The 25,712-nt window shown below is 30.2% G+C and overlaps 9 non-coding genes across 9 annotated transcripts; 3 read left to right on the forward strand and 6 right to left on the reverse strand.

Moving 5' to 3' along the window:
• Positions 1 to 136: 136 nt before the first annotated feature.
• LOC150023354 (signal recognition particle RNA) lies at positions 137 to 449 on the reverse strand. The gene has a single exon (XR_016518015.1).
• Positions 450 to 1,979: 1,530 nt separating this feature from the next.
• On the reverse strand, positions 1,980 to 2,172 carry LOC137811983 (U2 spliceosomal RNA). Its single transcript, XR_011081213.2, has one exon. It is a non-coding gene; the product is annotated as a U2 spliceosomal RNA (small nuclear RNA).
• Positions 2,173 to 5,596: 3,424 nt separating this feature from the next.
• LOC150023355 (signal recognition particle RNA) lies at positions 5,597 to 5,901 on the reverse strand. The gene has a single exon (XR_016518019.1).
• Positions 5,902 to 7,393: 1,492 nt separating this feature from the next.
• LOC137812090 (U2 spliceosomal RNA) lies at positions 7,394 to 7,589 on the reverse strand. The gene has a single exon (XR_011081230.1). It is a non-coding gene; the product is annotated as a U2 spliceosomal RNA (small nuclear RNA).
• Positions 7,590 to 9,722: 2,133 nt separating this feature from the next.
• Positions 9,723 to 9,918, reverse strand: LOC137811900 (U2 spliceosomal RNA). Its single transcript, XR_011081193.1, has one exon. It is a non-coding gene; the product is annotated as a U2 spliceosomal RNA (small nuclear RNA).
• A 2,005-nt stretch (positions 9,919 to 11,923) lies between these two features.
• On the reverse strand, positions 11,924 to 12,120 carry LOC137811947 (U2 spliceosomal RNA). The gene has a single exon (XR_011081204.1). It is a non-coding gene; the product is annotated as a U2 spliceosomal RNA (small nuclear RNA).
• A 5,895-nt stretch (positions 12,121 to 18,015) lies between these two features.
• LOC137811989 (U2 spliceosomal RNA) lies at positions 18,016 to 18,210 on the forward strand. Its single transcript, XR_011081215.2, has one exon. It is a non-coding gene; the product is annotated as a U2 spliceosomal RNA (small nuclear RNA).
• A 1,907-nt stretch (positions 18,211 to 20,117) lies between these two features.
• Positions 20,118 to 20,313, forward strand: LOC137811511 (U2 spliceosomal RNA). Its single transcript, XR_011081093.1, has one exon. It is a non-coding gene; the product is annotated as a U2 spliceosomal RNA (small nuclear RNA).
• Positions 20,314 to 21,072: 759 nt separating this feature from the next.
• On the forward strand, positions 21,073 to 21,372 carry LOC150023356 (signal recognition particle RNA). Its single transcript, XR_016518003.1, has one exon.
• Positions 21,373 to 25,712: the final 4,340 nt, after the last annotated feature.

Consider the following 25,712-nt stretch of genomic DNA (forward strand, 5'->3'; position numbering starts at 1 on the left):
AGTTCTAGCTGTCCGATGCAAACATTCTTCCGAATATTGTTCTTGTCTAAGATGAAAAGGGACCTTTACATAAGAGGCATGTTAAGGCTAAATATTCTTACTTTTTAAACATTGACAGAAGAAGTAAAGCTAAAAAAAAAGTGATGATGGTCCACAAGCAGAATAGACTCACTAGGCCATTATGAGCAATGGATGCAGCAGCCTGTGATCCTTCCACTATCTGTTGGGAATGGGAGGTGGTCGCTGCTCTGTGAAACCAGCCTCACGCTGTGCCCTCCACTCTAAGAGCCAAGAGACCTTAGCCTTCACCAAAGTCCCCAGACTCAACTCTCAACTTGGAATGGGCAGGCCAGCATATTGCAAACACAGCCCAACCCAGCAAGTCTGAATGTTGTTCCATCACATTGATGCTCCCACTTGGGTCACAAGCTGGAGTAACCCAGCTCAGCGATCTGACGCCTTGTCAGAGAATTTATAAAGACACTTTTGTTTCATTTTATTTCTGATGTGGGATATATTTAGCATAAAGTTTGCAGTGTAACCACCCAATTTGAAAAGATGACTTTTTTACATTTTTATGAACTATAGAATAGTTGGATGTATTTGAGGAAGACAAGATCTTAATTTGTATCCTAAGATCTGGTACAAAGTGATTAAATGTTTGAAACTGTTAAAATATTGTATATGTCAGCATTCTCTGTAACTTTCTGGTATTCTCAAAATGTCTTCTTTATTACCATTTCATTTCATAATAAGATGAATTCTTGTGATACAACTAAAGAATTACCGATAGAAACTTTTATGATGTTTTCCATGTCAGACATTTTGACGTATACAATACACACTGAACATATTCAATATTTATGCATCATGCCAAACATTCTGCATAGATATATATGTCATACACATTGAACTTTCATTATTTATGCACAATGTCAAGCAACAGTTAAACAGTTGAACATTCCATAGAATTGGCGCATTTCTTTAAAAACCCAAGATTCTGATTCTTTGAGCAAATTAGTTCCTTAGAAGACTTTTACTTAGTATCATTCAGAAGTTACAGAAACTATTTGAAATTGTTTTGTATAATTTTTGTAACCTGAAATCTTGTGGGAAGTGGTCACATCCCTACATTGTTTTAGTCTGGAGATATAGAGGAAAACAATAAGTGAACAATTAGAAAAAAAGAAAAGAAACGTATAAACAAGGATGCAATAGAAAGTTGTGTATTAAAAAAAAACATAGCAAAATATAAATAATACACATCATGAACTTAACCAAAAAAACAAAGTACAAATTATACACACATCACATAACCCTTGTTAAATAACTAACTACAATAAAAGAAATATAAGCTATACAGAAGTAATGCAGAAATATAAGCTATACAGAAGTAATGCAGAAATATAAGCTATACAGAAGTAATGCAGAAATAAAGCTATAAAGAAGTAATGCAGAAATTAAGTTATACAGAAGTAATGCAGAAATTAAGCTATACAGAAGTAATGCAGAAATTAAGCTATACAGAAGTAATGCAGAAATTAAGCTATACAGAAGTAATGCAGAAATTAAGCTATACAGAAGTAATGCAGAAATATAAGCTTATACAGAAGTAATGCAGAAATATAAGCTTATACAGAAGTAATGCAGAAATATAAGCTTATACAGAAATTAAGCTATACAGAAATAATGCAGAAATTAAGCTATACAGAAATAATGCAGAAATTAAGCTATACAGAAATAATGCAGAAATTAAGCTATACAGAAATAATGCAGAAATTAAGCTATACAGAAATAATGCAGAAAGTAAGCTATACAGAAATAATGCAGAAAGTAAGCTAACAGAAGTAACGAAGAAATTATGCTATACAGAAATATAAGAATAAAGTTATAGAATTTTTAACTGATCTTGTTGGATACAGTAACTTTATAGGCAATATAAGAACCATACAAAATTAATAAGAAATTGAACTGATTTAGTGGGATGCACCAGTCTTTGCAGTAGTGCAAACAAAGACAATGCTTGAAGAACTCAGTAGCAAGCTACCGCAATTGTTCCCCTCCCTTAAAAATAAATTTAATATCGTGTGAACCAATGATCCACATATCAGATATTAAACTGATAAGAACAGATACTACACTTGATCTTAGCCAAAAGGCCGAGAAAGGTATGGTTACAACTGTCTAAGTATTTTGCTTTTATATTCTGCCTTCCAGTTATTGTCAGAGTTCTAAGGAATGTGGGCCTTATGTTCAACAATTCTTGAGGAAAATATTTGGATAGTATCATTTTAATTATATTTTAAGTGTGTTGTTTATTATATTTAATATTTGTTGTTTGCTATATTTTAAGTGAACTTTAGCAATCATTGTTTATCTTAATTTAAAATGCTGTTTGCTGTATTTAACCTTGTTCACTGTTGGAATCTATATAACAAATAAAAAATCTGTTATACCACTTTTTTTTAAAAATCTTATGTATATTGTTTTCTTTAGTGTGAAATATTTATAGTGTATTTTACTTTAGAAAACTAATTTTTCTGATTAAATTTATTTGGCTTTAAGAAAATACTTAATTATATTGTATGTTTGATTGTACTTTATCTTTTAAAATCTCCTACAAATCTATTGACTAGTACATAATATTTACATAAATTAAGATCAAATATATGCTAACAAATCAATAAAAATGTAAGATGGGTTAATCTACCTGTTTGAGTATTAAGCTGTCAAATATATACACATTGAGGTCATCTAAAAAATCTCGCACAAATCTGTTGCAATCTCTTAATAATGGCTAGTACATAATATTTATATAAATTAATACCAAATCTATGCTAACAAATCATTAAAAATATCAATTAAAATATTCTAAAATAAAGCCTTCATATGTTGGAGATACAGTTGGATTTGTGTTTGATATGTTTGAAACTCTCATTACCCCCTTAAGTTGGAGCATGCAAATTGTGAAGGCCCAACTTGGACAGTAGAAAAACGAACTTCTTAGATCCGAACACTTTAGTGAAGATATCTGCCAACTGAGTATGAGTGGAGACATAAGATGGAAAGATGAGGTTCTGAGTGATGACATCACGAACAAGATGGTAGTTAAACAAAATGTGTTTGGTTCATTTGTGGAAGACGATATTCTTAGAAATATGTATAGCAACCTAATTATCACAAAAGAGGCTCATGAGCTATTGATGCAACATTAAGATTAGATTGCATCTCAATTTTGTCATGTATAGCACATTCTTCCGTTTGAGCTCGCCTTCAAGGATCATTGTTCATTTTGTATTTGCAAGAACTTCCACCCCATTTGACAATCCCACTGTACAAGCTTTCACATTGCGTTGCTCCCTTCAATTCCTTAAGCTCCTTGTCATATGGTTAGAAGGTCCATTATCAATAATCCACAAAGACGCAATTTTCCTTATCGGTAATTTTTTCTATTTCGTTGCCTTTGTTGGCCTTGAGTTTCAATCAATGTCAACCTATGCTCATTGCTAATTCCAATCACCACACTGCGAGATTCTCCTTTTTGCTCACTGCATGTTTTAGTTTTAACATGTACAATATTTGCGCGCATTGTCCCATTTCTCCCATGTGTCCCTTGTTTCTGAGCGCTTATGTTGTTGCTTCCTTCATTGTGTGGGTGGTCACCTTACCATTCAGGATATCCAACTAGTTGAAAGCATCCCTTGTCATTGTGTCATGATCTACCACAATGTGAGCATAGGAGCTGTTTCGATTCAATTTGCCATTTTTTCATATATATATCCTGTTTGCATTGAGAGTCCCATTACGACTTCTCTTTCTTCCTTTGTTTCAGTGATCATCTTCATCCTTTCTTCTTGCACCAAGGTTGTGTACACCCTATTGAGTGAAGGCAGGGGCCAAAAAATTGGATCACACATCCCATAACCACATCATCCAACCCCATAAGGAAATATGGACTTTTTCTTCTTCCCTTCTCTTCTCTAAGCACGATCCAATGTTGCACTTGCATCCTCCACACATGTACTTTGGATTTTGTTCGTAGTTTGCCAACTCATCCCAAAGGGTCTTCATCTTTCCAGTACATAACCATTGTTGTCCCTTGTTGCTTGCGCTTCGCTAATTCAGCTTTTAGTTGCTGAATTCATTGCCCATTCACCATAGAAAAACGCTTCTTGATGTCCTCCTGAAGGTCCTTCGCATTCTCTCTTCATACATGATGGCAGAGCGCAAGTTTGGCTCAATGGTGTTCAATATCCAAGAAACAAGCATGGGTTGAACCGTCCACCAATCTTCCATCTCTGGTGCGTCCTCTTCTGGCATCTTATGGGTTCTATCAAGGAAACCCCACTTTCTTCAGGCATGTAGTGAGACCTTCACTACTCGCATCCATTCGTCGCAGTTTTCGCCATGCAATTACACTTGCGTGATCACATTCCCTGGATTGTCACTTGCATTCAAATCATAAGGTGATGGACCCTTCTTGACACCATCCTCTTGAGTCTTCAAATTCTCCTAATCTGAGACATCTTGCCATCATCTGCACTTTTAACATTGGAGGTTTACCTATACGTGATGTTTATAAGAAACCAAGCTCTGATACCATGCTAAAATTGTATGGGCTAATATGCCTATTTGAATATTAAGTTGTCAAATATATACACATTGCGATCATCTAACAAATCTCGCACAAATCTGCTGTAATATCTTAATAATGGCAAGTACATAATATTTACATAAATTAAGACCAAATCTATGCTAACAAATCATTAAAAATATCAATTAGAATAATTCTAAAATAAAGCCTTTATATGTTGGAAATACAACTAGATTTTTGTCTGATGTATTGAAATCTCTCGATTTGTTTAGATGACTTTTTTTTATGTAGCAATTAAGATAATAATTACGGAAAAAGACATAAGAGTCACCACCATAATTTATTAAAAACACATGATAAAACCTTTAAGAAAAAAATGGTCTTCGAAACAAAATTTGGATTCGGAAGTAGATTTTGTGAAGGAAAGATCACTCTACGACGTTTGTCTTTAGACAATTATTTTTAATTAAATTAACTTTTAAATATTTATTTTTCTCCTAAAATGAAATAAAGATATATGTAAAAAATATTTTTTAGAACATAAAGTCAAAACTTTAAAATAAAGTTTAATTACAAATGTTATTAGTTAATATTAATGAAGGTCAAGTAGCTGGAGGTCACATGAGCATTAGCTGAATCCACTCTTCCCTATATATGTATATGTAATAAAATTATTTAGATATATAAAAACAGTGTAAAATAAATAAAAATTTATCATATTTAAATATTGATACATATTTAATTAATAGACAGATCAGATATATTATTAAGACACCATCATACATATATTGAACTACTTTTAATATAGAAAACAAAATTAGAGTAAACTCCTCTCTTATATTGAAAAGGTTGGTGCAAAACTTAATTATAATCAGAAAAATGCCTAATGGTGCAGGAAACCATACTTATATTGAGTCTATCTTGTATATGGCAGATATAAGTTAAGAGAAAAAAATAAAATATTTCATTATGTAAATATAATGCAAAAGCAGTGATAAAAATAAAAGTGATAGTCCAAGCAGACTAGGCTGACAAGGCCATTAGGGACTGAGGTTGCAGTAGCCTGTGATCCCTCCCACTGTTGGGAGTGGGTTTAGGTCGCTGCTCTGTGAAGCCAGCCTCACGCTGTGCCCTCCACTCTAAGAGCCAAGAGACCTTAGCCTTCACTAAAGTCCCCAGACTCAACTCTCAACTCGGAGTGGGCAGGCCAACATATTGCAAACACAGCCCAACCCAGCAAGCCTTAGTGTTGTTCCATCACAGTAATGCTCCCACTTGGGTCACAAGCTGGAGTAACCCAGCTCAGCGGTCTGACGCCTTGTCAGTGAAGTTATAAAGAATTTGTTATTTCATTTTCTTTGGAATGTGGGATGTAATTATCATAAAGTTTGTAGTATAGCCACTCACTTTGTTTTGTTTTGGGTGTTGCTTTTATATATAGAGAGTATTATGTTAGATTGTCTGGCATAGTCTTATGTAGTCACTATTTTGCTAAAGCATCTAGTATTTGTGTAGATGATCTTCGTTAGACCGTCTAGTCTATATTTTGTTTAGAATATCTAAACATCAAGTCCTTTATTTGATAAACAGTCTAGAACTCTTGTTTTATACCAGATCGTCTAACATGTTAGCATATTGTTTAGACCATCTTGATGGTTCGTTAGTCATGCTATGTTAGTTTGTTTTCAATTGGTTTTTGCTCATGTTTTCTGTATGTATAATACATGTGCTCTGTTTGTTGTTTTTCTTTCCATTTTCCCTTCGTTCTCCCTCTTTTTTCTCTTTAAGTTTTCTTGCTGTCATGGAGAATTCCATGAACCTGTAAAATCATCTCTTGAGAGATCATCTTGCATACCATGTTATTAGATTCAAACATTTAATTTAGTCTTATTAAGAAAATGGAAGAGGAGGTTGAAAAAAAAGAAAAGTGGATTGTGGAAACATGTTTTGGAATCAAAGTAAGATTGTTGGTGGAGACAGAAAATGGCATCAAAGTAAGATTTATCCCAGCTCATTCATTTTTCTGACAGTAAATGACTACAAGTAATTTGTATCCACTATGATAGTTTAATTTTATTATAAATGTGTTGTTTTATAAAGAATTAACACCAAGAGGGTAGCTCTAATAGTGCAAGTTGAAATCTGAAATGTTCAAGGCAATATATGAAACAACATATAATTCAGGTTATCTGAACTACTCACACAGAATGGCTTTTTCAAACTATTTGTATCTAGCTAGACACCCTCTCCCTACCATTTGAAGTAAGGACAAAGTTGGATTTTATTCCACGCATTGATTATTGAGTTTAATATAAGTAATTGCAGCCACAGTGGTGTTCCATCATCATAATGTCCCCACTTGTTGTAACTCACCTCGGCCATCTGACATCCTTGACAGAGAAATTATAGGTACATAAGTGAAAAAAAGCCTGTGAGAATAGTAATAAATACATTGTAGGTATATATAATTGAATATTGGTAATAAATACATTGAAAACATATTTAAATGAGTATATTTTTTATTAACAATAAATAATAAATTAAATTAAATAGATCGAACTATTACAAGATCACACAGTGGAAGAGTAGTTCAGCAGCAAAAGTGATATCCAATCCTACATCAGCAGGGATTAAGGTAAACTGAATACGAAAACAACAATTACAAATAACAAGAACACACTATTCATATCTATAATTTCAAAAGTGTACATTAGACCTTGATTTGATTGAAATTTTCTTCACATAGTGTAAACTGTAAGACAAAAGAACCAATAGGTAAAAATTCAAAACTTGTTTAGAGTGGGATGCATCAGACTCTTGCAGTAGTGCATAACAAGAGCAATGCCTGAGAGTCCCAATAGCAAGCTATTGTAATGGACACTCTCCCTCAAAAAATAAATTTAATATCGTGTGAATCAATGATCCACATATCAGATATTAAACTGATAAGAACAGATACTACACTTGATCTTAGCCAAAAGGCCGAGAAAGGTATACTTTAAACATTGAAAGTGCTGAGTTTTTATTTTCTGAGCTCCGGATACTTGTCAGAGTCCTGACTAATGTGGGACCTGGGAGAAGATCATATGCAGGGTTTCTTTTCAGTTTATATTAAGATTTTATATAAAGAACAGTTGTGCGTGTTTGGAGAAAGAGTTTGAGGCATTGCAGGATTTTGGTGCAGTTTTCTTTTGCATATATTGATAGACACAAAATCTAGGGTGGCAAGGAAGTCACTCTCCTTAACAACCATATCAGAAACTATTTTGAAAGTAAGGCTGATATTAGTGGCAGATACGATTGACTCTATGATACTTGTAACTCGCATAGATCATGACCTGGGGTGTGATTTTTAAAAGAATCTCTTTACATTATTTACAGTAGAAATAAGCCAACCAATAGTTATGCCAAAAAAACAATCAAAACCAACTAACCATCAAGACATATATAAATTTTCTCTAATAATCTATTTTACCATCATTGATGATATATTTAATCAGGAAGAAGCTTAATTTGTATCCTAAAATCTTTGGACAGAAAAGGATAATAGTTATGCATGACAAGCTATACAGTTCAACAATCAAGTTAGTAATGATAACCATTTGGTTTACTGATGTACACAGTACAAAATCACATTCTCCGGATAATTATACCATGAAATTAATAGCTGGTAAACCACAAGACTAATCAATATGAATATTTAATTCTAAACAATATTATGAAAATAGTTTGTATTTTGTTGTTCAAGGTATATATAGATAGATATGCATGCAGAATTATGTAACTGAGAAAGACATTTTGAATGAGCTCTAATACATAACTTATGAAAACAGAAGACATAACTAACTAAGAAACTATGAATGAGCTCTTACCAAATACACTTGGGGGATATCAAAATACCTACTCGTTTGATTGGACCATATGACTCAAACTCCCTTGTGATTCTGTTTTCACTGATCTCTTAACTAAGTTTAGCCACAAACAATAGTTTTATTGTTTAAGTTGTCAAACCGTGTTAAGATATATAATTTGTTTAATTTCTGTTCAATGTTTGTGTCGATTGTTTTATTGATGTTTTTTGTGTAGCTCTAGTTCCCAAAGCTATCATAATGTATCAAATATTAATTAATATAATGGTCTTGTATGTATCACATATTTGTTAATTAATATGAGAGAGGGGTTCTATAATGTTTTGCTGTAATAAGGAAGTTTGATTTGAATTGAAGATTTGGTGCTATAATGTTTTGCTGTGTAGTAAGGAAGTTTTATTTGAATTGATGATGAAATCATGTGGATATTACTGTCTGGTTGATGCCTCTCACATTATTTAAAAACAAATAGTAATATTAAAAGTAATGAGTTATAAAAATTAAGCTGTTGTTAGTTGGTTCTCTTTATTAGTATTTCATTCAAGTGAGCAAGTATGTGTTTGGAACTTAGTTTAGTTCAGTTGCAAACGAGTTCTTCATCTGTTTTTTCTTCTCTGTTTGCTGCATTGAACAAAGAAAATTTCTGTTTAAACTACAAACTAGACTCTAAACATATCCTAAAATAGTTATAGTGTTGGTATCTACCAAACAATGATCATGCTTTTACACCAAAAAAGACCATGTTATGAACTTTATATTTACAAATAATTTATTTTAATTCTTAATAAATATATTTGGATGATGTGAACTAAAAAGAATTGTATACAAGTATAAAGTAAAATGAGTATGTTTTAAGTCTAGATACCGCAATGATAAAATCTCCTCTAAAATGATTATATATGTACAATAAGATGATTATATGTATGTAAGTTTATATGCAAGTCCAGTCAATATTATTTCTTTATATGCTCTGGATTGTACCCTATATCAGGGGGGTTTAGGGTAATCTAAATTCTATAATTGTTGATTATCCATAACCATGTGTTGATCTGTACCAATGCAAAAACTACTTCTAAAAACTTTATTATTGTTCCTAATCCACATTTTCCTCCAAATCAAAATGTTACTAACCTAATCACGCTATTAATAACTATAATTTCAAAAGTGTACATAAGCCCTTGAGGACATTTACTTCTTCACATGTAGTATAAATTGTAGAATGAAAGAATCCCAATCTAAAAATTCTAAACTTGTTTGTAGCGGGATGCATCAGACTCTTGCAGTAGTGCAGGACAAGAGAAATGCCAGAGAGTCCCAATAGCAAGCTATTGTGATGGACACTCTCCCTCAAAAAATAAATTTAATATCGTGTGAATCAATGATCCACATATCAGATATTAAACTGATAAGAACAGATACTACACTTGATCTTAGCCAAAAGGCCGAGAAAGGTATGATTTGTTTGAGGTGAGTATTTTGGTTTTAAATTATGAGCTTCATCTTCTTCACAGAGTCCTGACAAATGTGGAACTTTGTCAGTTGAATAAGGATAAAAATAATTTTATATACTTCCATACAGTTTTAAGTTTCATTTTGAATGTCTGGGTAGGAGACAGCTTTCGTCTAACAAATCCAATACAGAAACATGACAAACTTGAACCTGTTAGTTTAATATTTTCTCATAACAAAGAAAAAGTCATGCCAGTTATTTGTAACAATGTGTTTAATATAAAAGGGAAAGAAATGAAAATGACCACAATCCTGTTTTCTCATAGTTCACATGTTTATGTGAGGAGGAACTGTAGAAAGATATTGAGCCTCATGCATAAGAACAGGCACACCTCACATGATGGAAGATTTGCAATCAAAAGAACAGACACACCTCTAGGATGGAAGACTTGCAATCAAACGAAGAGCCTCATGTCACTAGTAGTGATGAAGAGTTTGTTAACATAGCTAGAAGTAGTTATTCATGGTAATTCATGTACTTGGCATCAGGCAAAACATCCTCCAGCAATTTGTAAATCAATTTAACCCTTTTTCTTCTGATCTGTGAAGACCTTTACCATTCCAAAAAGATTTTGACAAAAAAAAAGTGATGGCAGACCAGCCTCACCAGGCTCTGCAGCAGTGATCCCTCCACAGTTGTGAAACCAGTCTCACTAATAATGTAGTATAAAATAGTTAAATGTTTGAACCTGTTAAAATTTTTGTAAGTTCTTTCTTCATATTTCTGTTTTACAAAGTATCTTATAGTATGATGAATTCTATAATATAACTAAGCTCTAAATTCAACACAGTAATAGTAAAAAGGAAAAAACATGTAACCTTCCCAAGTCAGTAATAAATTATTATAGTTAAACTATATTAAGAAGAATGCAACACACTTTTGCATTAGGGCAAGGTCAATAATCAACTACTATAGTTAAACTGTTTTTAAAGGGATTGATGCTACATGCTAAAGAGCCCATTAGTTAAATAGTTCACATGTTCCTTGATTTAGATGCTTCAGGAATTCTAGAGTACAAAATAATTTTAGAATTAAATCAATGTTCAAATTTGACACTGAGAAGTGAGTATATTCGTCTTCCAATAGTTTACTTGAACTTGTTATGTGTACTATCATATTATGTTGTTTGTTTCTTTTCATAGTCTCTGAAGTTTGATTTTGAATGCTCAAAATTGAAGGAGTGAGTCTTTTTAAACAAATAAGTAACAGAACATGACAAGGTTGAAGTTGTGAAATGTTCTAAACAAAAATTTAATTCATGATAGTTATTTTGTAACAATGTCAATGCAGCTTCTTGAGACCATATTGTTGTTCAATAAGATTACAAAAAGATGAGAAGGACAACAATGCAATTTTCTCAGATTTCACATTGTATAATTAGGAAGGAACATAGAAATATGTTGAGCCTGATGAATGAAGAGAGCACACCACATAGAATGGAAGACTTTTAATCAAACGAACCCCTTCTTCTAATACAGCTAGAAAAAGATATAGAATTCACTACCACTAAGCATTCAAAGTATAGTGAATTGATAGTGGCATGTATCAAATTCATATATATGTAGACAAAGTATCCAAACCCCAGCTAGATTCATATTAAGTTTTATTCTTTTTTGGTAAAAGTTCTACAAATCTGTTCAAAGTAAAATTATCAGATTTTGAAAAAAAAGTGTAGTCCAACAAACTAGGCTCACCAGGCCATTAGGGACCTAAAGAGCTCACAGTGCAGTCCAGTGGGAGGTGTCAACTTCTTTACATAGTCTTAGTCTTGTGTAATACACCTATTTTAAAGGTTCAACCACTGATTTTAGTGAAAATCTAAAATTTGATTGAAGGGGTGTATAATCAGTGATTATATAAATAGAGATTTAAGAGTAGATGGTAATAAACATAAATAACACAACACAAAATCCATCATACCAAAATAAAAAGAAAATTGAACTGTTTTGAGTGAGATGCACCATTCTCTTGCAGTAGTGCAAAACAAGAGCGATGCCTGAGAGCCTCAGTAGCAAGCCACTGCAGTTGACCCTCTCTCAGAAACAAATAAATTTAATATCGTATGAACCAATGGTTCATATATCAGATATTAAACTGATAAGAACAGATACTACACTTGATCTTAGCCAAAAGGCCGAGAAAGGTATGATTTCAACAGTGTAAGTGTTGAGTTCTTATTTTGTGAGTTCCAGATACTTGTCAGAGTTCTGACTAATGTGGGATCTGGAGATGGTTAAAATACTGAAACTGATACCTGCTGCATGAACAATGCTGTCCTTCTAATGTGATATGGGTGAAGGAGGACTGTCCCTTTACTATGATAAAAAAAGGAGAGAAAGATTTGTGATAATATTTATTTATTTTCATTCATATCAATTATGTAAGTATACAAATATTTCATTCATTTTCAATTATTTTCACTCATTTGCAATGAGTAGATGCAGAAATTGCTGCTTGGCTTCCTTTGCAATGGCAGGTCCATTTGTTCGTTTCAGTTCTGCAACTGCCTCAGCACTCTCCTCTGTAATCCAAGGTAATACTCTGCAACTCATGACTATCAATGATTGACTATTCATAAAATACTACAACACATAATAAGTTAAAATTAGAGCATAAAATAAACAAAGTTTATGATATAAAGAAATAGTCCCAATATCTTTGAATACTGACTTACAATCGTCGTCGATTTACATAATAGTCACACTCATACTCTTTCATTCGTTTATTACACTACAATTCAATATTAATTACCAACTTAATGAAAATATTTATTTTACAAACAAAAAAAAATACAAAATTATTTAATGAAAATTACAAAAATGTTAGCTTCAGGGACCTTGTGCTTGGTTGACCCTCAGAATGTTATATCATATGTAGGAACTAATAATAATAAAGAAAAACACTCGTTAAGGATGCTTAAGTAATATGCATTCGTAAGTTGATAATGCCATTATTAATGTACTATTTGTTTGAGATACACGGGTCCACGCAACAGTGTGCGGGATCACGCAACAGTTTTATTAGTTAAGAATATCACAAGTAATTACTAGCAATGCCTGTATTAAAAAAAATTATTACTATAACTATAAATGATTACGTACTAATAATTGATGACTTAAAAACTGCACTTACTCATTAACATATGGTGTAAATATATTTGTTTCTCTATTGTAACTAAGCAGCTGCTTATGTATAAATGTGTGAATTTCAACTTTTTATTTCCCAAGGGATTAATTAACTGGGGATCCATAAATTTATAAACACCATGTTTCCCCTCATTAATACATACTCTACTCTGGACATATGGCCACATCAAATTGTAATAATGTGGCATTGGTAGAAACAACTTGCTTTTTTTTATGACTTGGTTTTTGACGTTGTTGTTGCAAAATAAACAACATTTTCATTAAATTAAATGTACAAATGTAGTTATACATAAATAAAAAAAAGTAGAAGGGATAAATTTTAATATAAAACATTTTTTGAAAAAGAAAATAATAAAAAATTAATTAATTAAATGAACATGCGAATTAGAAATTATAAGTTAATTATGAATTTTCTCAATTTAAATCTATTTATTTTTGTTGGACTTATTTCATCACTGGTGCATAAAGGTTAAAAGAGGGCGGCTATTTTCACTTTAAAACTACGACTTTCTAGCCGCATTCTCAAACATAGCGCTTTGTTTTAAGAATGCGACTATGAGGTAAAATTGCATTCTTAAATAAAGCGCTTTATTTAAGAATGCGACTATTTGTAATAGCCACATTCTTAAAATAAAACACTTTGTTTAAAATGCGGTTATAACAAATAGTCGCATTCTTAAATGAAGTTAATTTAAAAAATGTCATCGCGTTTTGAATGACAGTGTCTGACAGTAAAAACGCATTAAATAAAATGTCGTTGTTTTTATATTTTGTATTAGTGAAATAATATTTTATTTCAGTTGTTTCCATTCTCAAAGCCAGTTTTGCATATGATAAATCGAATTCTCATGATTGCATCAAGAAACTACTTGTACTGCGAAACTTCTTCATTTCTAGTCAACCTAGTCCATCCTAAAAAGAGAACATTTTTTAAACAAAATGTAAAATTTCTACCATGCCATCTTCTCTCATTCTGGATAGTGGACTATGCTATAACTTTTGTAGTACTAGGTTGGTTCAAATGTTGAACTTTACTCCATTTTCCTATATAAAATCTTACAAACTTTATTGGATTAATGAAGATGGGAGTATGGTTGTGAATCAACAAGTGAAAGTGAAGTGACACTTTTTGTATGACTCTATGAGAAAAAAATTTATGTGATCTAATTCCTATGGAAGCTTGTTATATTGTTAGATTGATCATGACAATTTGAGAAATTTTACCAAAATGGTGTAATCCATTTTGAAAATTACACAAATGGGCAAATGTAGAAAAAATTATGGAAATGGGCATTTTTGAGTCAAAGTTGTCAATGGTGTAGACAACATCAATTAAATCTATTAATTTGCCATTTTTTTAATTACTTGAGTTGAACTTTGTTTTTTTGTCTCGAAAATTAATACAAAAGTAACATATATTTTCCCAAGTGGGAAACCAATGCCTTGTTCTTCTTCATCAGTTAATGGATATGAAGTTGTGGAGAAATGCATGTTAGGCGTTCCCATGCCCAACACTATAAAAGCAGCGTGCAACCTCCAATATCATCCTGATTTAAGTCTATTTCGTGATCGAGCACACGATACAAAGAAGCCAATACAGCTGACTCCCAACTATAATTTCTGACGTTGTTCAAGTCAGCCAACAATAATAGATACATTAAATGTACCTTACTACTCGAAGAATCAAGCATCAATATGCTTCCAATAAGTGTTAATATGTGGGCTCGAGCATGTTGAGCAATAACATCTTCGGTTGCATGATGTGGCAGTTCCTGAAAAGTGTTGTTAAGTCAAGACAAATTAATTGCATTTCCTTTCATAGCTATAGCGAGTGGTATAAATCCGAGCAACTGCTCACACAAAGATACTAAATCACCACTAGTAATCCCGGTGACAGTCTCTCCATCAATAGGTAGACCCAATACCAATTCGTATCTTCCAATGTAACAATTGTTTCATCGAGAGGAAAGTAAAAGGTATGAGTCTCTATTCTCTACCTTTCTACTAATGTTGTAAGCAATAGTTGGTTGAAGTCAATGTTCGTAAATTGTAACAAATGTCTAGAACTAGAATGATCAATTAAGTGTTTGACTCGCTGGTCAACTATATCCTCATGCTTTAGTACCCAGATTGCATGTCTTCTGGGTCTCAATAGTCTTTCATTACCTTCCCATAGATCTTTAGTAACATGTTTATCTTTGGATCGCAATAGGAACATATTCGCGGAAAGGTGATGAGATACTATGAAATTCTAATAAGATGAATCCTGAAAATTATAATTAAAATATTCATGTTATATAATAATATAATATATAAATATTCATAAGACAAAAAAAATATTCATGCTATATAATATAAAAATATTTATAAGTAATAATATAATATAAAAATAGTCATATATAATATAATATAAAAATATTCATATTAAATATCACGGCAAAATATTCACAATACTAAAAAAAATATAATAGAAAAATATTCATAAGATGTTAAAAGAATATTCATATATAATATAATATCAAATATTCATAAGTAATAATATAATATCAAAATATTCATATATAATATAACACCAAAATATTCATAAGACTAAAATAAATATAATAGAAAAATATTCATAATATCTTAAAAAAAATCATATATAATATAATATAGAATATTCATAAGTAATAGAAAAATATAAAAATATTTATATATAATATAATATAAAATTAAATGACAATATCATACTAAATATGTAAAAAGAGAAATTACCTTTGAAGGTAAATTGACACGTCTAAGCACTTCAAGATTTTTTGGCATAACTAAAGAAACATTCCAACTCAGTGTGGTTGAATGTGAGGAGAGTAAGGGTCTATTTAAATAGGATTTGTGAATACAATTGCAACCTCCACCCACACCAATGAATATTAAGTTTGAATTCAAACTTTGTGTGACAGAGAATCTCTAAGCATTTTTACTCAATTGTTGTACCCATATCACCAAATTAAGAATTGTTGTAGCCATGTGAGGAAAGAAATCTGAGCAAGTAACAATTGTTGTACGCATGTGATGTGAGAAAGAAAGAACGCCATGTGAGAAAATAAAGGGGTGCACGCTGTTTGAATAGAAGTTCCCAACAATGTGTGAAGCTTCTTCATTTGGTGCCCATGCAAAGTTGCCAACAATGAAGACAACTTCTTTGTTATGAACTGAGAAAAAAATAAGTGAAACAAAGTGTATCATGCGTAATAGTTTTCTATACATTAAAAAAAATGGCACATTCGTAGATTAGCTGAGAGATTTGACTTGTCATAATGAATAAAAGTTGAAATAATTATGTTAAATTATATTCAATTTAGAAACAATTTTTGTTATATAATAAGAGAGCAATGAAGCCTTGTACCTATCATTTGTTCTACTTCAATATCTCTCTTTGTTGTATCCGCGAAAATTTTTTTTGAAGAGAATGTTTGTGGGATACATTATTTTCTCCTTCCAATGTAAAGTTCAAACAAAAATCACAAAGATAATGTAGACTTTCTATATCATTTTTGTTTATCATCTTCTTTCCTCTTATTTAGGCAAGACACACACACACACATATATATATATATATATTTGTATAAGGTAATGTTATTTTTTTAAAATGCAGATGGACACGTGGAATGTCAGTAGAACATCACTAAGCCAACATGAAGAAACAATAATAAGAGGTGAAGATGGAGAGAACTACGACTTCGATTTGGATGATGAAGATCAGTTCAAGAGATCTTCTTCACAATATATTCCGTTTGACAGTCAATCCGTACATAACATTGACTGCGACCTCAATGAACACATGTCTTTCATGTCAAAGGAGGCGACATTGAATGTCATAAAACAATACCACATAAACAATGGTTACAAATTTGTTGTCATGGAATCTAAGCCAGACAGATATGTGACTCGGTGCATACATCATGATGGAGGGTGCCAATGGAGAATACGTGCATCTTTTAATATATTTCGAAGTCAATAGGAAATAAAGAAAATTGATGTACAACATAGTTTTTTGTCAACAAATCTTTCGGGATACCATATTAATTTGGACTCAACATATTGTGTCCATGATGTTTACTTCAATAAAAGCAAACCCTTCCGTCCCAATTAAAAACTGAATTGCAGAAATAAAAAATTTACATAACTATATTATCACATATTGAAAAACTTGATTGGGAAAACAAAAAGCAACAAAAAGCTCCTACTTTAGTGTCATAAAAATATTTTCGAATGTAATCAAAGAGTAATATTGCATTTGTGATTGGAGGGAGAGCGAATATACCCCTTCACTACCTATGCTATTTATTGTCTTTGTGATGATAAATGCTCATATCTTTTAATTGCATAAGATAATTGAATTTTATACTTGAACTGCATCAGTCTCACAAAACTTTATTTATCCATATTTTTATTTAATTACTAAATATATAAGTATATTTATTTTTTAATTTTTAAAATGAGAAATTTCACATATATGCCACCTACAAAAAAAAAAGAAAAAAAATCTTTTCTTAAAAGAAAACTTAATTTAATATTTCTCAATCCTTACAACAATCACAGGGGTGAATAAACTCCCTTTATGTTCCATATAACAAGTTTTATCTATAATTATTAGTGTTCTATATAAAATTTGAATAACACAGCTAAACTAATAAGTCTTTTTTAAGTGGTTATGTTAGAGATGTAATTTGGATTCTATCTTCCCTCTTAGGATTGAGTCAAGACATTTCATCCATACTTTGTGATATTCAAACAAGTTATCAGGTGACTGTGTTTGAAGTGTTTCAACCATCTCCCAGGTCCCACATTTGTCAGGACTCTGACAAGTAACTGGGGTTGAGACAATAAAAGCTCAACACTTACAATGTTAGAATCATACCTTTCTCGGCCTTTTGGCTAAGATCAAGTGTAGTATCTGTTCTTATCAGTTTAATATCTGATATGTGGACCATTGGTTCACACGGTATTAAATTAATCTTTTGAGGGAGAGTGTCCATTACAATAGCTTGCTATTGAGACTCTTATGCATGACTCTTGTTTTGCACTATAGCAGGAGTCTGTGCAGCCCACCCAAAACAGTTTAACAATTTGTGTAAGGATATTTTATGCAAACCGTTTGATAATTTGTGTAAAAGTGTTTATCTTGTTGGCTCTTTCCCCTCTCTCCTTAGAATTGTTTTTAATTGTCTACACTGGTAAGGACAATGTTAGATACTTGTTTCTCAAAGATAATGAAACAGCAATGTACTTATTACTATACTCACAGTCTTTTTTGTCAGTTATGTTCTCACAGCTGGAAAAAAGGAAGCATAAATGTCAGTATTATCTCTGTCCAGGGTGCCAAATTGCAGGTGAGTTGCAACAGGGGGCACTTTGTCATTACTTGTAATGGGAGGGAGATGCTATACAGTTAGTTTGAAAGAACCATTCTGTGTATGTACTTCAGGTAACCTTCAATATATGTTGTTTCATAAGATCTGGCTTGAAAAGATTAGGTTAAAGTTTCTCTTCACCTTTTAAGAGGTTGTCTTGACCCTTTTAAATATAGCCCCTGAGGTAATGTTGTGTGTACTCAATAAATTTTTAAATTTTTCCTTCAACCTTTCTCTATTTAGTTTTTCTCTTTTACGTGAATAATATATTTTTCATTAGTAATTTGACCACAACTTGTGAATCTCTACAAAAGAAGAAAGAAAAAGAGATGGAGAAAAAAATTTAACTGCTTAAAGTTATATTTGTTGCTTGTGTTTTCAATAATGATGAATCTGAATTGAACATTGCTAGAATTGTAACATAGTAGTTCAATTGTAGTTGAAATTCTAATTTGAGATAAAATTCAATTTCAATAATTTCAAATAAAAATCCAATTTCAATGGTAAGACCTGTTAATCAAATTCAATTCAAAATCCTAATGAAATTACAAATCCAATTTCAAATTCCAAATCTAATATATCACTGTGAAAGCTGCATATTATGCCAATTCCATATGAAAAGTGAAATTCAACTATAAGTCAAAGTTTGAATAAAAAAGGTATGAAAAATCGAAGATAAATATTACATTGAAGGAAAAAAAACTGTTCCATTTGAAAGCTACAATGTTTCCGCAGAACATCAGAATGAGTGAATAATGAGAAGTACTTGTGAAAAAGAATGATAACAATTACAATAAATATAAATCTCAAAATACATATCAATTGGATTTGTGTTTATTTATAAAACCATTTGCATTTAGTTTAATTCTATAAACTCATTTTACTCATTGTTTGTGTTTAGATTATTTACTGACTCTCATGTGTCATTTTTTTTTCTATCATGTTTAATTCTTTCTTCATAGTGTTAATCCACTTCTCATCACTTTCAGCTTCTTCAAATTCAGCAAGTTTTAAAGTCGAGGGCAAAGTGTGAGGCTGGTTTTAAATTGCTGGAAGATACTCTTTTTTTATATTATCATCTCATTAATGAGTAGCTGCAGAGAGAACAAGTTACGTAAACCTTTTAGCCATTGCAATTTCATTTTTAAAAAATTAATTACTCAAATCTCGATGATGTTAGAAAAGTAAAATAACACTTTTTTTCCAAAGACATGAATTACCATGACTGATTATTGGACTTTTCACCAAATTCATTCTTCTCTAAACTTCAAACACAGCATAAGAAATCAACAAAACTGTGACAGTAGAATTGTACATTCTAGCTATATTAACAAACTCTTCATCACTAGTCACATGAGACTCAACAAACATCTTCAAGTTTGTCATATTTCTGTCTGTGGCTGAATTGTTGGATGAAAGCTGTCTTCTACAAATGTTGAAGCATTCATAATCAAACTTAAAATGTATGGAAGTTTATAAAGTTATTTCTACCTTCCCACATTCTTGAAGCATCCTATTCAACTGACAGAGTTCCACATTTGTCAGGAGTCTGTCAAGAAGATGAAGCTCACAGTATAAGAACAGAATACTTCCATGATACAAATCATACCTTTCTCGGCCTTTTGGCTAAGATCAAGTGTAGTATCTGTTCTTATCAGTTTAATATCTGATATGTGAATCATTGATTCACACGATATTAAATTTATTTTTTGAGGGAAAGTGTCCATTACAATAGCTTGCTATTGGGACTCTTATGCATGGCTCTTGTTTTGCACTGTTGCAAGAGTCTTGTGCATCCCACTAATATCAGTTCAATTTTTTATTATTTTTTATTTTTATTGCTTACAAAATTAGTGTCTCCAATACGATCAGATCAATTTCTTATAATCTTGGGTTTATATTTTGCCATTATTTCTGTATGGTTCTTATATTTCAATTAGTTTATGATATTAAGTGATAGTCTTTAAAAACCCATTCAAATAGTTTCTGATAACCCATTTGCTCGAAAATGTTTTTTAAGAAATGCACCAATTTATGGAATGTTCAAAGAGTGCTAGTTTGACATTGTGCATAAATATTAAAAGTTCAATGTGCATGACATATATATCTATGCAGAATGTTTGGCATGATGCATAAATATTGAATATGTTCAGTGTGTATTGCATATAAGGGCGTCAAAATCTCCGACATGGAAACATCATAAAAGTTTCTATCCGTAATTCTTTACTTGTATCAGAAGAATTCATCTTATTATGAAATGAAATGGTAACTGCCATATACAGTATTTTAACAGTTTCAAACATTTAATCACTTTGTACCAGATCTTAGGATACAAATTAAGATCTTGTCTTCCTCAAATACATCCAACTACCCTATATTTCATACAAATGTAAAAAAACATTTTTCAAAATTGAATGGTTAGTTCCACAGCAAACTTTATGCTAATTATATCCCACATCAGAAAGAAAATAAAACCAAAGTGTCTTTATAGCTTTACTCCAACTTTATGCTAATTATATCACATTGATGCTCCCACATCAGACTGACAAGGTGTCGGATCGCTGAGCTGGGTTACTCCAGCTTGTGACCCAAGTGGGAGCATCAATGTGATGGAACAACATTCAGACTTGCTGGGTTGGGCTGTGTTTGCAATATGCTGGCCTGCCCATTCCAAGTTGAGAGTTGAGTCTGGTGACCTTGGTGAAGACTAAGGTCTCTTGGCTCTTAGAGTGGAGGGCACAGCGTGAGGCTGGTTTCACAGAGCAGCGACCACCTCCCACTCCCAACAGTGGAGGGATCACCGGCTGCTGCACTCATAGCTCAGAATGGCCTGGTGACTCTATAATGCTTGGACCATCATCACTTTTTTTAGGCTAAAAATGTGAATTTTGGAGCATTGCTCTTCGGCAAGAACCTTGTTCCCAATGAAGTTAAGAACATGTGTTGACTGTTTTTTTTAAGTATGTCTTCAAATATGACTTTGAAGTAATTTAAGTTGTGCAACAATAGAAAAATTTTTGGTCAAACGTTAGACACTTAAGAGATATATTTCAAATGTTAAGTTTTCATAACAATTACCTATCAAATATTAGAGATATACTTTAAATCTGTCAAGTTTACAATAACAATGACCTATAATTGGATGAAATGACCATTTTTCATTTTCAGTGTGATGGTTTTGTTAAACTATCCTTTTAATTGAGATGAAATCATTATTTTTAATTTTCAGTTTAGAAATGGTAGTTTTGTTAAATTTTTTTATTGGTCATATGTTGTGTTTGTTTGTCTGATTTAGACTGGTCATTTATGTTTGTCTATTCTGATTTTTTAGACTTGCATATTCAATCTACATGTGTTAATCACTGTATTTTTCACACTTAACATCCAACCTCCATTATTTTTTTTTATGATTTCTCTTTTTTGCAATGTGGGACATGTTAGTTGGATTTTTTACTCATTTCTCTAGATCACATGGCAATTCATTGTCTATACTCATGAGCAGATGAATATATCTTTTAATTATTTTTATTTCATTTATTCTCTACACTTCTTTAACTAAGTTGAGCACTTTGATGCTATGTATTACAGATCCGGACGCAAAAATACGTATAATTTCTAAAATGTAGGACACAGAAACATGAATCTATATTATGAATTATATAAATTGACAATAAAGATTTACGTGCACAATTATGTTCTAGATTATTTTTTGGAGTTGAAAGATGTTTTTCATGGTTCACAAGGATTTGTTTTTTATTTTTATAATCATAATAAAAATTTATACAATAAGTTTGAGTTTTTTTAGAAAATTAATGTATTTTTTCTTTTTAAAATTGTGTTAGAATTGTAATAGAATTGTCAGAAATCCAACAAATACTTTTTGAATTTGACACTTTACGGATACGTGTCCTACAAGTGTCATATGAGTGTCGATGTTTAATACGAGTATCCGACACCGACACACCATTTAAGAGGAGTTCCCGAACTTCATAGCTTGTATATCTATGAATCTTTCACTACCAGAGTGTTGTTTCTTTAGATATTTCCAAAGCTTTTTGAAAAATTTGAAATTCATAATTTTCGTAAAAATAATTTTTGACAAAAAGATAAAACAATTTTTTGTCTTTTCCTGTCTTCCTAGACAAATTTAGTTTTATATCATTATAGTTATTTATATTTTATTAAAACGAAATAACACAATCAAATAATTTATTTTGACATATTCTAAAATATATAAATTACCTCAATATATATATATATATATATATATATATATATATATATAACATATCAAACAATTTCGTATCAATTGAAAATTTTATATATAACCTATGCAATAAAAGCTTTAAATCCAAAACTAAATTAAAAAAAAAACTTAAATTTATAAAAAATTAAATATTATAATATTTAATATAAGTTATATAGGTGAATGTAATCTTGTGTGATGAAAGTGTAGTCTTACGTTTGTGCGTGGTTCCTCGTAATGTTGTTGCGTGTTGATGTTGTTGTTGATGAGGAAATCATTGTCCATTCATGCTAACTTTCCAAATATATATTACCTTTTCTCCCTAATTTCCTTCCAAATTCAGTTTCTTACTCATCTCAAAATCACTTTTATTTTTACCATTATACTCCTTCTCACCAACTTACCATTTCAATACCACAAAAACCAGCTTGAAAACTGCTCAAACAAATCATTTTCCTAAGAATTTTCTAAACACCTTAGGAAAAATAAAATAATAAAATTATTTACAAGTTAGCAAGGGAAATAATTTACAAAAAATCTTATTTTAAAAATGACTTTTAACTCCTGTAAATGTATCAATCAATTTTACTATATGATTCTTTTAAATTTTTATACTGTAAATATTTATGGAAAAAACTATCCAAATAAATTACTATAAAAATAATTAAATAAATTTTATTTTTATTAATATATTTTATTTTATTATTTTATTCTTTACATTTTGTAACTATTTTTTTAAATTCAATTAACTATTTATAATAAAAATTACCTATAATAAAATTATAAAAACAATTTATTTTATAATTATTTTATTAATAAACTTAATGAAAGAATTTATTTTAATAGGTAAATTACTTTTTTATTTTTTATTATCATAGAAAAGTGTACATATATATATAATATTACGGGTGACACACACTATTTCACCTTATATGTGTATATAATTAATAGTATCATTATCATGAATATATAATTAATTAAACTTATGTATAAAATTCACAACATATTAACATTATAAGTTATATATGTGGTTTGAGTGAGTTACTTTCGGTTGAGCAACTTTGTCTAACTAGGAATAGACTTTTTTTCGCTTAAGCAATATTATATATATTACTTGAATATTTTCAAAAAACAAAGAAGAAAATCAATAAAAATATCAACCATTTAATGAAAATTTGTAATATCTTGATTATTGAAAGAACATTGAAAGAAAGTAAATAAGTAAGACGACTCATAAACACTTCATTGATAATTATTAAATAAAATTTTAATGAAGTTAGAAACACTTCATTTTCCAAATATAATTATAAAATAATCAAATAAATAACTAAAATAAAATTAAAAACACTAAATAAATAATTATAATTATAAACTTAACAAACAAATAAATATAATAAGGTTAAACAAAGATAATTATAAAATAAATAACTTTAGTAATTATAATTAAACACTAAAATAAAACTTTAGTAATTCCGAATTTTTTCCAAAACCCTCTCTCTCTCTCAACGCAATTAATTCCTTTTCACTTTTCCTCTCGTAAATTTTTTTCTTTTTTTATTTATTTTAAATATTTTTACTAATAAAGAAGATATTTTTTTTTCATCCTATATATATAAGTACAAATTTATTTTTTATTTATAAAAAATATATTTTTTCATACTTATCCCATCCAATCAAATGAAGAGAACTTTTTATCTCTTCCTACGTATATATAAAATTGCATTTATTTTTATTTTTTTTTCTTAATACTTTTTTTTTTTACTTTTTTTGTTGGTCTTATAATATTTTGGAAAAAATATTAAATTATCTAAAAATAATATCATTTAATACTTTGTATTTAAAAAATCTTACATTGTAAATTTTGAAACATTACAATATAAATTTTTAATACTATCAATTATAAAAAAATTATAATAAATATGCATTATGTAGGAATGCAATAATTATGATAAAAAATTAGTTTATTTCTACGTCTTGAAGGCTTAATCATGCAAAATTCAATTTTTATATTGAATAGGAATTGTTTAAAAAATAATAATTAAAGGTTAACATTTTAAGTTACGTTTAATATATAAGTTAAAATTTTAATTACTTAGTAATTCATTTTATAAATCTTATAATTGTGGAGACGTTGAAGAGAGGTTACAAGTCTTATTGTTTCTAAAATTGAAGATACTTGTTTCTAAAAAAAAAAACGTTTTGATCCATTTTAAAATAATTACTTTAAAATATTTTGCTTGGACACTTATACGAACACATATATGATACGGATACGGACACAAACACGGACACGGACACAAAGATATGTATAATCTTTAAAATGTAGGACACGAGGACACAAATTTATATATTATATAAATATGAATTATATAAATTGACAATAAAGATTTATGTGCACAAATATGTTCCAGATTTTTTGTGGAGGAGAAAGATGTTTTTTCATGACTGGTTCAAAATGATTTGTTTCTTATTTTTATAATCATAATAAAATTTTATACAATAAATTTGAATTTTTAAAAAATTAATATTTTTTTTCTTTTAAAATTATGTTAGAATCGTGCTAGAATTATCAGAAATCCAACAAATATTTTTTGAATTAGACACTTTATGGATACGTGTCCTACGAGTGTCGGTGTCCGATATGTGTATCCGACACCAACACACCATTTAGGAGGAGTGTCTAAGCTTCATAGTCTCTCGATAAGAACTTTTTGAATTTTTACTTTGATTATTGACATTATAATTTAATTAAAAAATAAAAATATATCTTATTAATGTTAGGGGTAAATTAAAAAAATATAAATTTTTGTCCCATTAAAATTAGACTAATTTAAGAAAAGAGAGAATAACTTTAATTTACATTCTCTTTCTAATATTTTTTTTCATTATTAATTAAAATTTATTTGAAACCAAAAGGGTGACAAAGTGGATAGATCCACTAGCCAGCCACTAAT

The sequence above is a fragment of the Phaseolus vulgaris genome, chromosome 11 (assembly GCF_051622355.1).
Source record: "Phaseolus vulgaris cultivar YP4 chromosome 11, ASM5162235v1, whole genome shotgun sequence".
NCBI classification, from domain to species: Eukaryota; Viridiplantae; Streptophyta; class Magnoliopsida; order Fabales; family Fabaceae; genus Phaseolus; species Phaseolus vulgaris.